Source organism: Rhinopithecus roxellana, chromosome 1, assembly GCF_007565055.1.
Source record: "Rhinopithecus roxellana isolate Shanxi Qingling chromosome 1, ASM756505v1, whole genome shotgun sequence".
Classification (NCBI taxonomy): domain Eukaryota; kingdom Metazoa; phylum Chordata; class Mammalia; order Primates; family Cercopithecidae; genus Rhinopithecus; species Rhinopithecus roxellana.
In genome coordinates this window covers 19,274,314-19,284,417 of record NC_044549.1, presented here as the reverse complement: position 1 = coordinate 19,284,417, position 10,104 = coordinate 19,274,314, and the positions used below count along the sequence as shown (strand labels likewise).

General features: G+C 41.7%; 2 long non-coding RNA genes across 3 annotated transcripts; both read left to right on the top strand.

The window, feature by feature from the left end:
* Positions 1–994: 994 nt before the first annotated feature.
* Positions 995–7,640, top strand: LOC115894026. 2 transcript variants are annotated; one of them, XR_004054094.1, is made up of 3 exons: positions 995–1,048; positions 3,406–3,569; positions 6,186–7,640. It is a non-coding gene; the product is annotated as an uncharacterized LOC115894026 (long non-coding RNA). The 2 variants fall into 2 exon arrangements; XR_004054086.1 differs by lacking the exon at positions 995–1,048 and adding an exon at positions 1,590–2,242.
* A 221-nt stretch (positions 7,641–7,861) lies between these two features.
* LOC115894042 lies at positions 7,862–9,722 on the top strand. Its single transcript, XR_004054101.1, has 3 exons — positions 7,862–7,911; positions 8,031–8,280; positions 9,599–9,722. It is a non-coding gene; the product is annotated as an uncharacterized LOC115894042 (long non-coding RNA).
* Positions 9,723–10,104: the final 382 nt, after the last annotated feature.

The following is a 10,104-nucleotide window of genomic DNA, read 5'->3' as shown; positions in this document are numbered from 1 at the left end:
TTCCTCTTCACTGTTGTTAATAGGAGCCCAAGTATTTTTCATAATCAGTGGACTGTAAACTTTAAAGTAGGCTGGACTTTTCTCCCGCCCCAAGGGTGTAAATCAGGATTGGTTTGAGCCAATCATGACAACCATTGCCTTTGTCATTGGTTAGGACAATGGACATTGGTTAGGATGGACGTGTGGCACAATTCTTGCTGATGACATAGGGGAGGAAAGGCTTTGGAAAAGCTTTTCTTATCCCTTAAAAAGATACATGAAGCTGGGTGCAGTGGCTCACACCTATAATCCAGCACTTTGGGAGGCCAAGACTGGCAGATCACTTGAGCCCAGGTGTCTGAGACCAGCCTGGGCAACAGGGCGAAACCCCATCTCTACAAAAAATACAAAAATTAGCTAGGCATGTTGACATGCGCCTGTAGTCCCAGCTACTTGGGAGACTGAGATGGGAGGATCACGTGAGCCTGGGAGGTCGAGGCTGCAGGGAGCCGAGATTGCACCACTGCATTCCAGCCTGGGCAACACAGGCCGTGTCTCAAAAAAATAAAAAATAAATATATAAATAAAAAATAATAAAAAGAAAAAAGCTAAATGAGGGATGTGGCTGCACTCTCTTCTCTTCCAGCTGTGAGATATCAGTGGGCAAGGATGTGATGCCTGAAGATGTGGCATCTACCTGGAAACAGCCGAGGACCTGAGAACGAAGCCAGCATCTGAGGAAGACAGACAGAGCCGGGCGCGGGGGCTCAAGCCTGTAATCCCAGCACTTTGGGAGGCCGAGACGGGCGGATCACGAGGTCAGGAGATCGACACCATCCTGGCTAACATAGTGAAACCCCGTCTCTACTAAAAAATACAAAAAACTAGCCGGGCGAGGTGGCGGGCGCCTGTAGTCCCAGCTACTTGGGAGGCTGAGGCAGGAGAATGGCGTAAACCCGGGAGGCAGAGCTTGCAGTGAGCTGAGAACCGGCCACTGCACTCCAGCCCGGGCGACAGAGCGAGACTCCGTCCCAAAAAAAAAGACAGAAAGATCTGGATACATGATGAGGTAAATGAGATGCTAAATTATCCAAACCTGGAATAATAATATGTCATTTAGTATGTTTATATGTAGTATATTCAAGTACATTCAATGTTAAAGTCAATTATGATATTCTTCCCCTTTTTACAGCCTGAAAAGTATCTTGCATACACCACTGGCATCACAGAATCCTGACAAACCGCTCATCACAAATCAACCACAGACTCTCTATGCTCTTACCAAAACGCTGGCTTTGAGAACTATTTTTTTTTTTTTTTTTTTGACAGAGTCTTGCTCTTGAGTAAAACATGGGGAAAAAATCTTTCTCAATTTTATCTTTGAATCAAACTATATCATGAAAGGGCTATGTTTTTATCCATTACAATTAATACCATGAAAGGTCCAGCAATAGAATACATCACCTGTATTAACTATATAACTATCTTTCAGAATTAATTCCTGCAGAGGTAAATGAGTAATTCTCTAATTCCTACAATTCCTACAACTCTAAGATTCTGTGATATCAAAATTTTCAAGTATTATACTAAACTCTCAATATATACTGATAAGCTGGTTCTTTTGCTATTGCAAAAATTCAACCAAGAGATAGGAAAATGGGTCAACAGCAACAACAAATTCATGGAGACTGCAGCAAAAGATTATTTGACAGACTTTCTTCCCTTATATGGAAAAGAGAGCTGTTCTCCTTTTTGAACCATATTCCCCTAAATACCCTCACAATCTTCTTAGGCCTCTCACTCCTTCATTTTCTTTTCTAGCCCCTCCATCTCATCCTTATTTTGAATTCAGATGAGTTAATACAGTTTGATGGCCTAGTTCAGATTCTAGAAAGGGACAGCTATTCAGAGATGATAGTGACGTGCTTTTCTCTTCTCATATTGCTTCTCTTTAAAGAATTTACAGGACCTCTGCCTACATTTACATCTCAAGAGAATAGTTTCATCTGGTGTCACATCCTTGCCAAAATTTATTGAGAATATTGGTAAAGGACAACATATTTACAAGGATTTCTTTATTAAAAACTGGGGAGATTGGCAAGTGACACTGTCACTAAATAAATAAAAATAAAAACTGAGAAGAGCAATAACATTTGATTTGCTATTTCCCAGTCTAGGGAAGAATATCAAGTCAAACTTTATGAAGTCCGAGACAATGGGAAAAGGCGAGGTATTCCTGTCCAGGCCCTCTTCAAGTTAGAAGGTGATGGTTTCTAGAAGTCTGCACCTGTGTTTCAATTATCTTTATGGAGTTTGTAGGACTAAACTATATTCACTATATTTTCTTATTTTTGTGTGTGTGTTGGATGCTCTGGCAACTGGGGCCTTGGTAATTGGGGAGGGATAACTCTTCTCAGGAAGAGCTAATTCTTAGAGATAGAGGGAGCCTGCTTTTCATATGCAAACTACTCAAACTGGAGTCCACACTCCCCCAGCCTCCTCTATAGGACTCTTACTCTCCAGCCCTGCTCTAATCATCTTGGGGCCAGGAACCAGGCAACTCAGGATGGCCTCTACACCCCCAGAGCCCACTGACATTATTCAAACTGGACAATTCTAAGCTGCTTGCCCCACCTTGACCTATTCCTTTCCTTGCAAAGTGCAATAAAAGTTCTTGCCACATTTTCCTTCTGCTTCCTCTGCCTCCTGACTGACCCTGGTGCTTTCCTTTGTGGGCCTTCGTGGCTTACCTCCTGTTTCTAGGAACCTGCAAGTGTAAAAACTTCTTTCTTCATGACAGTCATTTCCATGTCTGCATGTCTTACTATACCCGATTTAAACAAATCCAGAGCACATTTTAAAACATAAATTCAACTGCTGGACCTGCTATGTAGAGCGATTCAGGCAGAGGGAATGGCTCATGCACACTCTCCAGGTACTGTTAGCTATGAGTTCTAAATTTCTCTTCAAAGGATCAATATGCCAGTATGTTCAGTTCTTTGCCTTCTACTTTTAAACTTAACTTCCTCAAAAAGCAACCTTTTTCCATTACCTGCTCCACCCTGACTCATTTTGATTACCTGCTCCACCCTGACTCATTCTGATTACCTGCTCAATCTCCACCCTGACTCATTCTGACTTCCTGCTCTGCCATAACCATTTTTCCTGCCAAACTACTCACCCCATCACTCTCTTTAAATTCGCAAATTGGAATTAGTTTAGCCTGTGCGGTCTAACCCCAGCCAATAGGGGAACAACACAGCAGCAGGGGCCACGGGCGTCAGGGATAAGAACCCCTTTCCCTCCCTTGTCCAAGTGTGTGCTCACCATTGCTCCATCTGTAAGGGCACACCCTTCTATAGAAGCATGTTGCCTTGCTGAGGATTAAAAAGAAAATTTTATATTCGAGTACTATTTCTTTTGCAGCACTGAAACTTTATTTATAATAGTACGAATGAGACTGGTATGAGCAGGGAAGAGCCAGCAGATCGGTCTGGCTGGAGCGTATCATACGAGGGGAGCATAATGGGCAAGGAAGCCAAAGAGGAGGCAGGAGCTCGATCGTTCATCACGCAGTCTTGAAGGCAAGGGTAAGGAATTTGGATTTGATTCTAAATGCGAAAGGAAGTAACTAAAATATTTTAAGCAAGGAGTGATTGAATCTGACATTTTTTTTAAAAAAATCACTCTGGGGTCTACATGGAGAAAGAATTACAATGATGCAAGAGTGGAAGCAGAAAAACCAGTCTGGAGACTACTGCAGGACCTGAGACAAGAGGTTAATTTTGTCCCATCTAAATTTATACTAAAGAATGCAGAAAATCAAAGGCTAGTCTCATATGAGACAAACTCAAGCCCCAGCAGAATAACAAATGGGACCCTAAGAAGCGTAAATAATGCCAGATCATTTCTTTCTTTGATAGAATGATGAGTCACTTTAATCAGGGGAAGAAGAGTTTCTGGTAAAAAATCTTGAGTCAGGCACGTTTTCTTTTACGTCTCAAGATAGAATTGTCTAATGCTTAGGCGGTCCACATCCTACAGGTTATCTAGTTTGGTTCCCATGTTTCATGAGTAAGAAAAATAAAGTGAGCTCATCCTGGTGAGGGTTTTGCCCAAATTAAACCTCTGGAGAGTAGATTCTTTAATGCTCAAGAGGCTTTTTGCAAGGAAAGGACGTCCTCTTTGGGCTGTGTTTAATGCTCAATTTATTAGTCTAATATTCTATTCCCAGTAAAATGGTCAAATTCAGGAAGGATTCTAAAAAAATCAGTTCAATGTTTTTTCTCTTCTTTTTTGTGCTTCTGTTTTTAACCTCTTCAAGATAAGACTGGATAATGATACCCATCCAACTTATTTTCAAAATGTTTTGGAAAACAAAGATATTGATAAGCAGGTACTATGCAGAGTGCCAGATTAAAACCTTTAGAGACTCAAAGTTCAAAAATGTTATAGAGTCCATACCTGATATGTAATTCTATATACAAACAATACTAGTCCATAATGTAAGTGGGAGACCAGCAAGATCCTGATAATTTTCAGATGACTTTTTCCGTAATTTAAAAATAACCACTTTTTAACTTAAAAAAAGTTATTTTGATGCATCTGTTTTTGGTGCCCTAAGAATGTATCTAATCTGCATTTGAGTAATCCAGTTGCTGTTGAGCATCTGCCATGCTAAGCACCGTGCTTCACACTGGATGAGGAAATGGGGTGTGACAGAGAATGACTGGAGGGCTTCTTGATTGTGTTATCAGAAAAGACTTCTCTGAGGAGGGAACTTTCAAGTTGAGGTCTAAATGATGAGGAGAACCCAGCTACGTAAAGATCAATGGAATGAGCAACCCAGGAAACAGAAAGAGAAAGAGAAAGGAAAGGAAAAAGAAAAGAAAAGAAAGAAGAAACAGGATCCTGCACATCAAGTAGCTCCCCATCTAGTCAGGGAGACAGACATAAAAAGCACTCAGTTTGGCAGGGCATGGTGATTCACACCTTTAATCCCAACACTTTAGGAGGCTGAGGTGGGTGGATTGCTTGAGGTCAGGTGTTTGAGACCAGCCTGACCAATATGGTGAAACCCTGTCTCTACTAAAAATACAAAAATTAGCTGGGTGTGGTGGCGGATGCCTGTAGTTCCAGCTTTTTGGGAGGCTGAGGCATGAGAATCACTTGAACCTGGAGACGGGGCTTGCAGTGAGCAGAGATCATTTCACTGCACTCCAGCCTGGGTGACACAGAGAGACTCTGTCTAAAAAAAAAGGGGAGGGGGGGAGCTGATTTTAACACAATGCAGTTCCTGCTGCACTAGGCGTGAGAACAGGAACCCAATAGAAGGAGTGATTAATTAGAACTGAGAACTGAGAAAGGGCTGTGACAAGCAGAATGTACAAAATTATAGAGTAGCATTGTAAAGATTTAAACTCTTGCTTCAACAGAGACATTTGTTAAAAAACAGATTACTGGGCTTCACTCCACATTTACTCAGTCAGAATCTCTGAGTTGGCTGCCTGGAAATCTATGTTTTTGACCAAGCACCTTCTGATGCCAAGACATTTTGTGATCCTCTGATTTATGGAATAGGTTTTGAAGTTAGGTGACTCGGACATAGGACCTACATCTCATTTTTGTCACCTGTGAACTGAGGATAATAATACAATCTTCCTCACTGGGTAACTTTGAGGATTAAATGAGGTTGTATTTATAAAGTGTTATCTATTACGGCTATTATGTGAAAAATAGAGCTTTGATCATAGCTGAGTGAAGAACTGAACAAGCTGTCCCTGAGCTCACTTGACATTTCTCAGAATCTTACATACAGGTGAAATGATAGAGGCAAGGCCACAGCCATTGGGATAAGCTAGGGAGACTAGAAAAGCAACATTCAGGGTTGGGGAGGAAGCCAGTTTCTACTGGAGCAGGAGAAGAGTGCACAGCTGTTGTGTCAAAGATTTGCAGAAAACAGCTGGCTTTTCCTCTTTCTTGTTTTTTTTGGTTTTTTGTTTTTTTAACTTCCTCCTTTAATTAAAGTACAAATTATTTAAAGACTTCCTTCCCCACACCTGAGCCTAGCCCTTGGCTAAATCAAAAGAGAGTTATCTCTTTAAGAAAGGGAAGCCCCCAGGGAAGTGAGGAAGTTAGCTGGGCCAAGTTTGGCTGAGGAGAGTCAGGACTAGGAAGCACTGGATTGATTCAAACCCTTTCTACAGTCCACAGGGCCTGAAAATTGCTTCCAGCAACTGACAAGTTCATCCCCTTCCAACTGGTCTGACAAACCCTGAGGAAAAAAGACAGTGATATCCACCCCCCCACTGCGCCCCCACCTCCTTAACTGTAAAATTGTCCATCTCATCTTGGACTATCCGAAAACCAACATGGGACTACACAAAACCGCTACTTGAAGATCAGCACCAAAAGAGTTGTTTGTGGAAAATGGTTGACCAGGGTCAATGTCATGTGTAGATGTGCAAGAAACTGCCTACCTTCTAGTCTCCGCTTATCTACATGTGTATAGGAGATGTTGGAAATTTCTTTTTGGACTGATTCTTTGAAGCCTTACCTCCTTGCATAGTCCTGATAGAATAACAAATGAGGTTCCCAATGTTGGGTGAGAAGAGTGGGTTTCAAGAGTCATTCACACACTGCATTCTGCCTTCCAGAGGCAGTGAGGGGCAAGAATAAGAGAAGGATCATGGGCTTTGGGGTTAGCCAGGACTACACCCAAATTTCTGCTGGGCTTGGTACTAGTTGGGTCCTGGAGCATGATGCGTTCTTCCCCGTTAAGGTTTTTTTTTTTTTTTTTTTTTTTTTTTGGTCTGATCTGGTAGCCTGCAGTAAATGGTTGCTCCCTTGGCCTTAGGATTTATAGCCTGTGACCAGTTACCAGATTATCTCACCACTGAATGCCTAGATAGTATTGTGTATAATGAAAGCAAGTACGGTTATTAACACTTGAAGCTTTTTAACCATAGTATTTCTTGGTTCAAAGCAAAGAAACCGGATCCACCTATTTAGTTTTGCATGACTGGTACACATATCTATAATATTGAGAGGAGGGGCCAGCTGGGCTTCCTGGGTCAAGTAGGGGCTCAGGAATCTGTGAAACTCACTCATTTCCTGCATCAGGACTGACTTCGGTCCTGGATGAATAATATTGAAGATATATGCTTAAAATATTCCTAACACCAGGATGTGTGTATGTGTTTTCTTCCCCAAGAAAGGTATAAACGACGATAATTTTGCTGTAAGTTTCCCTGTGTCCTCTCTCCCTCTCTCCCTTCCCCCTCCCCTAAAACTAAAAGGAATGTTAAATGCCTGTTTTCTGTGACCAGCGGACCTTATCTATGCTCCTAATTCCATTTCCTTGTAAACATACTTTGTAAAGTCCTGTGAGATCCTGTCTCCTTTGCCATGCCACTACAAGGTCATAAAGTAGATAAAACCTAAGTTGCAATTCTGGTTTTCCTCAAAATCTAAAACATGTCACACAATAAAATAATTTACTGCCTTTGTTTCTAGCTCTGGTAACATCTTCCCTCGGCAGGCACGTATATCCCGCCTTAAAGAGTTTAAAAGGCAACTGCATAATCTAACTCTGGCTACCCGCTGGGGACCCCTTCCACGCTGTGAAAGCTTTGTACTGTCACTCTGCTCAATAAAGCCTACAGCCTTTTTTCTCTTGGTCCGTGTCTCCATCACTCGCCGCAGGCAGCCGCCACACTAATTCTTTGGTGTGGCTAAGGCAAGAACCTTTGGCATTACAATATGTGCTACCATATTTTGTTTGTTTCTTTGTTTAGTAATTTTTTCTTTTTTTACTTTTTATACGATTTTTTTCTTCTTTTAGAGATGGGGTTGTGTTGCCCAGGCTGGTCTTGAATTACTGGACTCAAGGGATCCCTCCCACCTCAGCCACCCAAAGTGCTGAGATTACAGGTATGAGCCACCATGCCTAGCCCCATATGTTTTTTAATGATAAGAAAAATGTAGGTTTTATTATTTAATCAGTGTTTAATGGCTGGTTCTGAAAAGATGATATTACTTATATTTTGCAGGTTGATTCTGTTATACATATACAGAATAACTACAGTAAAAAACAGCAATCAAGTCTGAACAGGAAATCTCTGGACAAAGAGAAAAATACTACCTTTATAGACTGTGACTGTCATTAAAATACAGGACAAGGGATTATGGCAATATTAGTGGCACCGATTAGTGAAATGATTCTAGGGGGAAATGTCAGAAGATTTTCTAAAGAACATATACTGAGCAGATGACCAGTGACTGAATAATTGCCCTTTCTGGGTAGGTGTGTAACACACACACACACACACATTTAGGGGAATTGTGACCATTGGGTTCCATAGTAACAAGATAAGTTATAATAGCCACCTTTCATTGAGCACCTACAATATGTCACAAACTGTGATAGGGACTTTATGTATTTTCAATACACTATCTGTTATCTATTTTCTTTTCTTTTTTTGAGACTGAGCTTCACTCTTGTTGCCCAGGCTGGAGTGTGATGGTGCGATCTCAGCTTATGGCAACCTCTGCCTCCCGGGTTCAAGCGATACTCCTGCCTCAGCCTCCTGAGTATCTGGGATTACAGTCATGCACCACCATGACTAGCTAATTTTGTATTTTTAGTAGAGACGGGGTTTCTCCATGTTGGTCAGGCTGGTCTCGAACTCCCGACCTCAGGTGATCTGCCAGCCTCTGCCTCCCAAAGTCCTGGGATTGTATGATCCATCTCGCCTGGCCTTGTTACCTATTTTCTATTGGTAACTGAGGTAAAACCTACTGGAGGCTTAGCCAGTAGGTTCATGTGATCATACGTTTTGGGGAATGTAAGAGAGAATCAAGGCAATTGATTATTGCCTTTATGGGTTCAAAGCAGAAACACAGGAATAGTTTGCTGATTTGAAGAGTGAGATGACGTGTAGAGTAAGAAGCAATCTAACCATTAACATCAACTCAACTTGGGCAATAACATTTGATATTTTATTTATGGGACAAATATTTATTGAGTGTCCAGTTTGTGCCAGGTACTAAATACGTAAGCTTTACTAATCCTACTTCTACAAGAATGATTTCTTTTTCTTCCTGAAATAACACTTTAGCAGAGCACCAGACTGTTTCAGACTTAAGTTTCCTTTTCCATTTTGTCGACAGCAATAGTGTTCTTATAATATTAATTCACTAACATTTATTCTGTATATATGATTGCCAGGGAAGTGGCAATATGTCCTTGGGAGCTTCAAGTCATTTATATCTGGTCCATCTTTTGGAAAGTTCATGGCATAGATGGGCAAGGATACAATTTATACTCAGGAGATGCAGCCACCCTAACAGGGTTACAAATAAATGTTAAATGGTATAAACTATGCGTAGCACAAGCACAGAAGCGTCCCTTTGGTCTGAGGGATATTTGCAGGGACCATGAATAGGCAGAGAGAGGGGGACATGTGGTCTAAGCCTCTGAGTTGGGAGAGGACAATGATGGGCATGGGGGAGAATGTATATGCTGTTTGACTTGAGAGGATGACATGTAGGCATTCTGGTAGTCTTTTTCTTGACATCTGATACACAATCACTTCTTTCTTTTCTCCATGAAATCTAGCCGCAAAGATGAGTTGCTGCGCCGGGCGCGGTGGCTCACGCCTGTCATCCCAGCACTTTGGGATGCTGAGGCGGGCGGATCATGAGGTCAAGAGATCGAGACCATTCTGGCCAACATGGTGAAATCCCATCTCTACTAAAAGTACAAAAATAAGCTGGGCCTGGTGGCGCGCACCTGTAGTCCCAGCTACTCGGGAGGCTGAGGCAGAAGAATTGCTGAGATTGCATCACTGCACTCCAGCTTGGCCACAGAGTGAGACTCCATCTGGAAAAAAAAAAAAAAAAAAAAAAAAAAGAAAAGAAAAAGAAAAAAAGATGAGTTGCTCGAATGTCAAGGTCTACCCCTCTTTAAAGCCCCCATGATTTGCACTCACTGCAGCCTTGGCCTGGATTGTCCTTATCTTGCCCTTTCACTGGTGGGTTATTTACTATTTATCATTCAAGGGCTGGGTAGAATTTTACCTATTCTGAGACACCTTTTTCAAGAATGAGTCTTTCCTTTGCTGT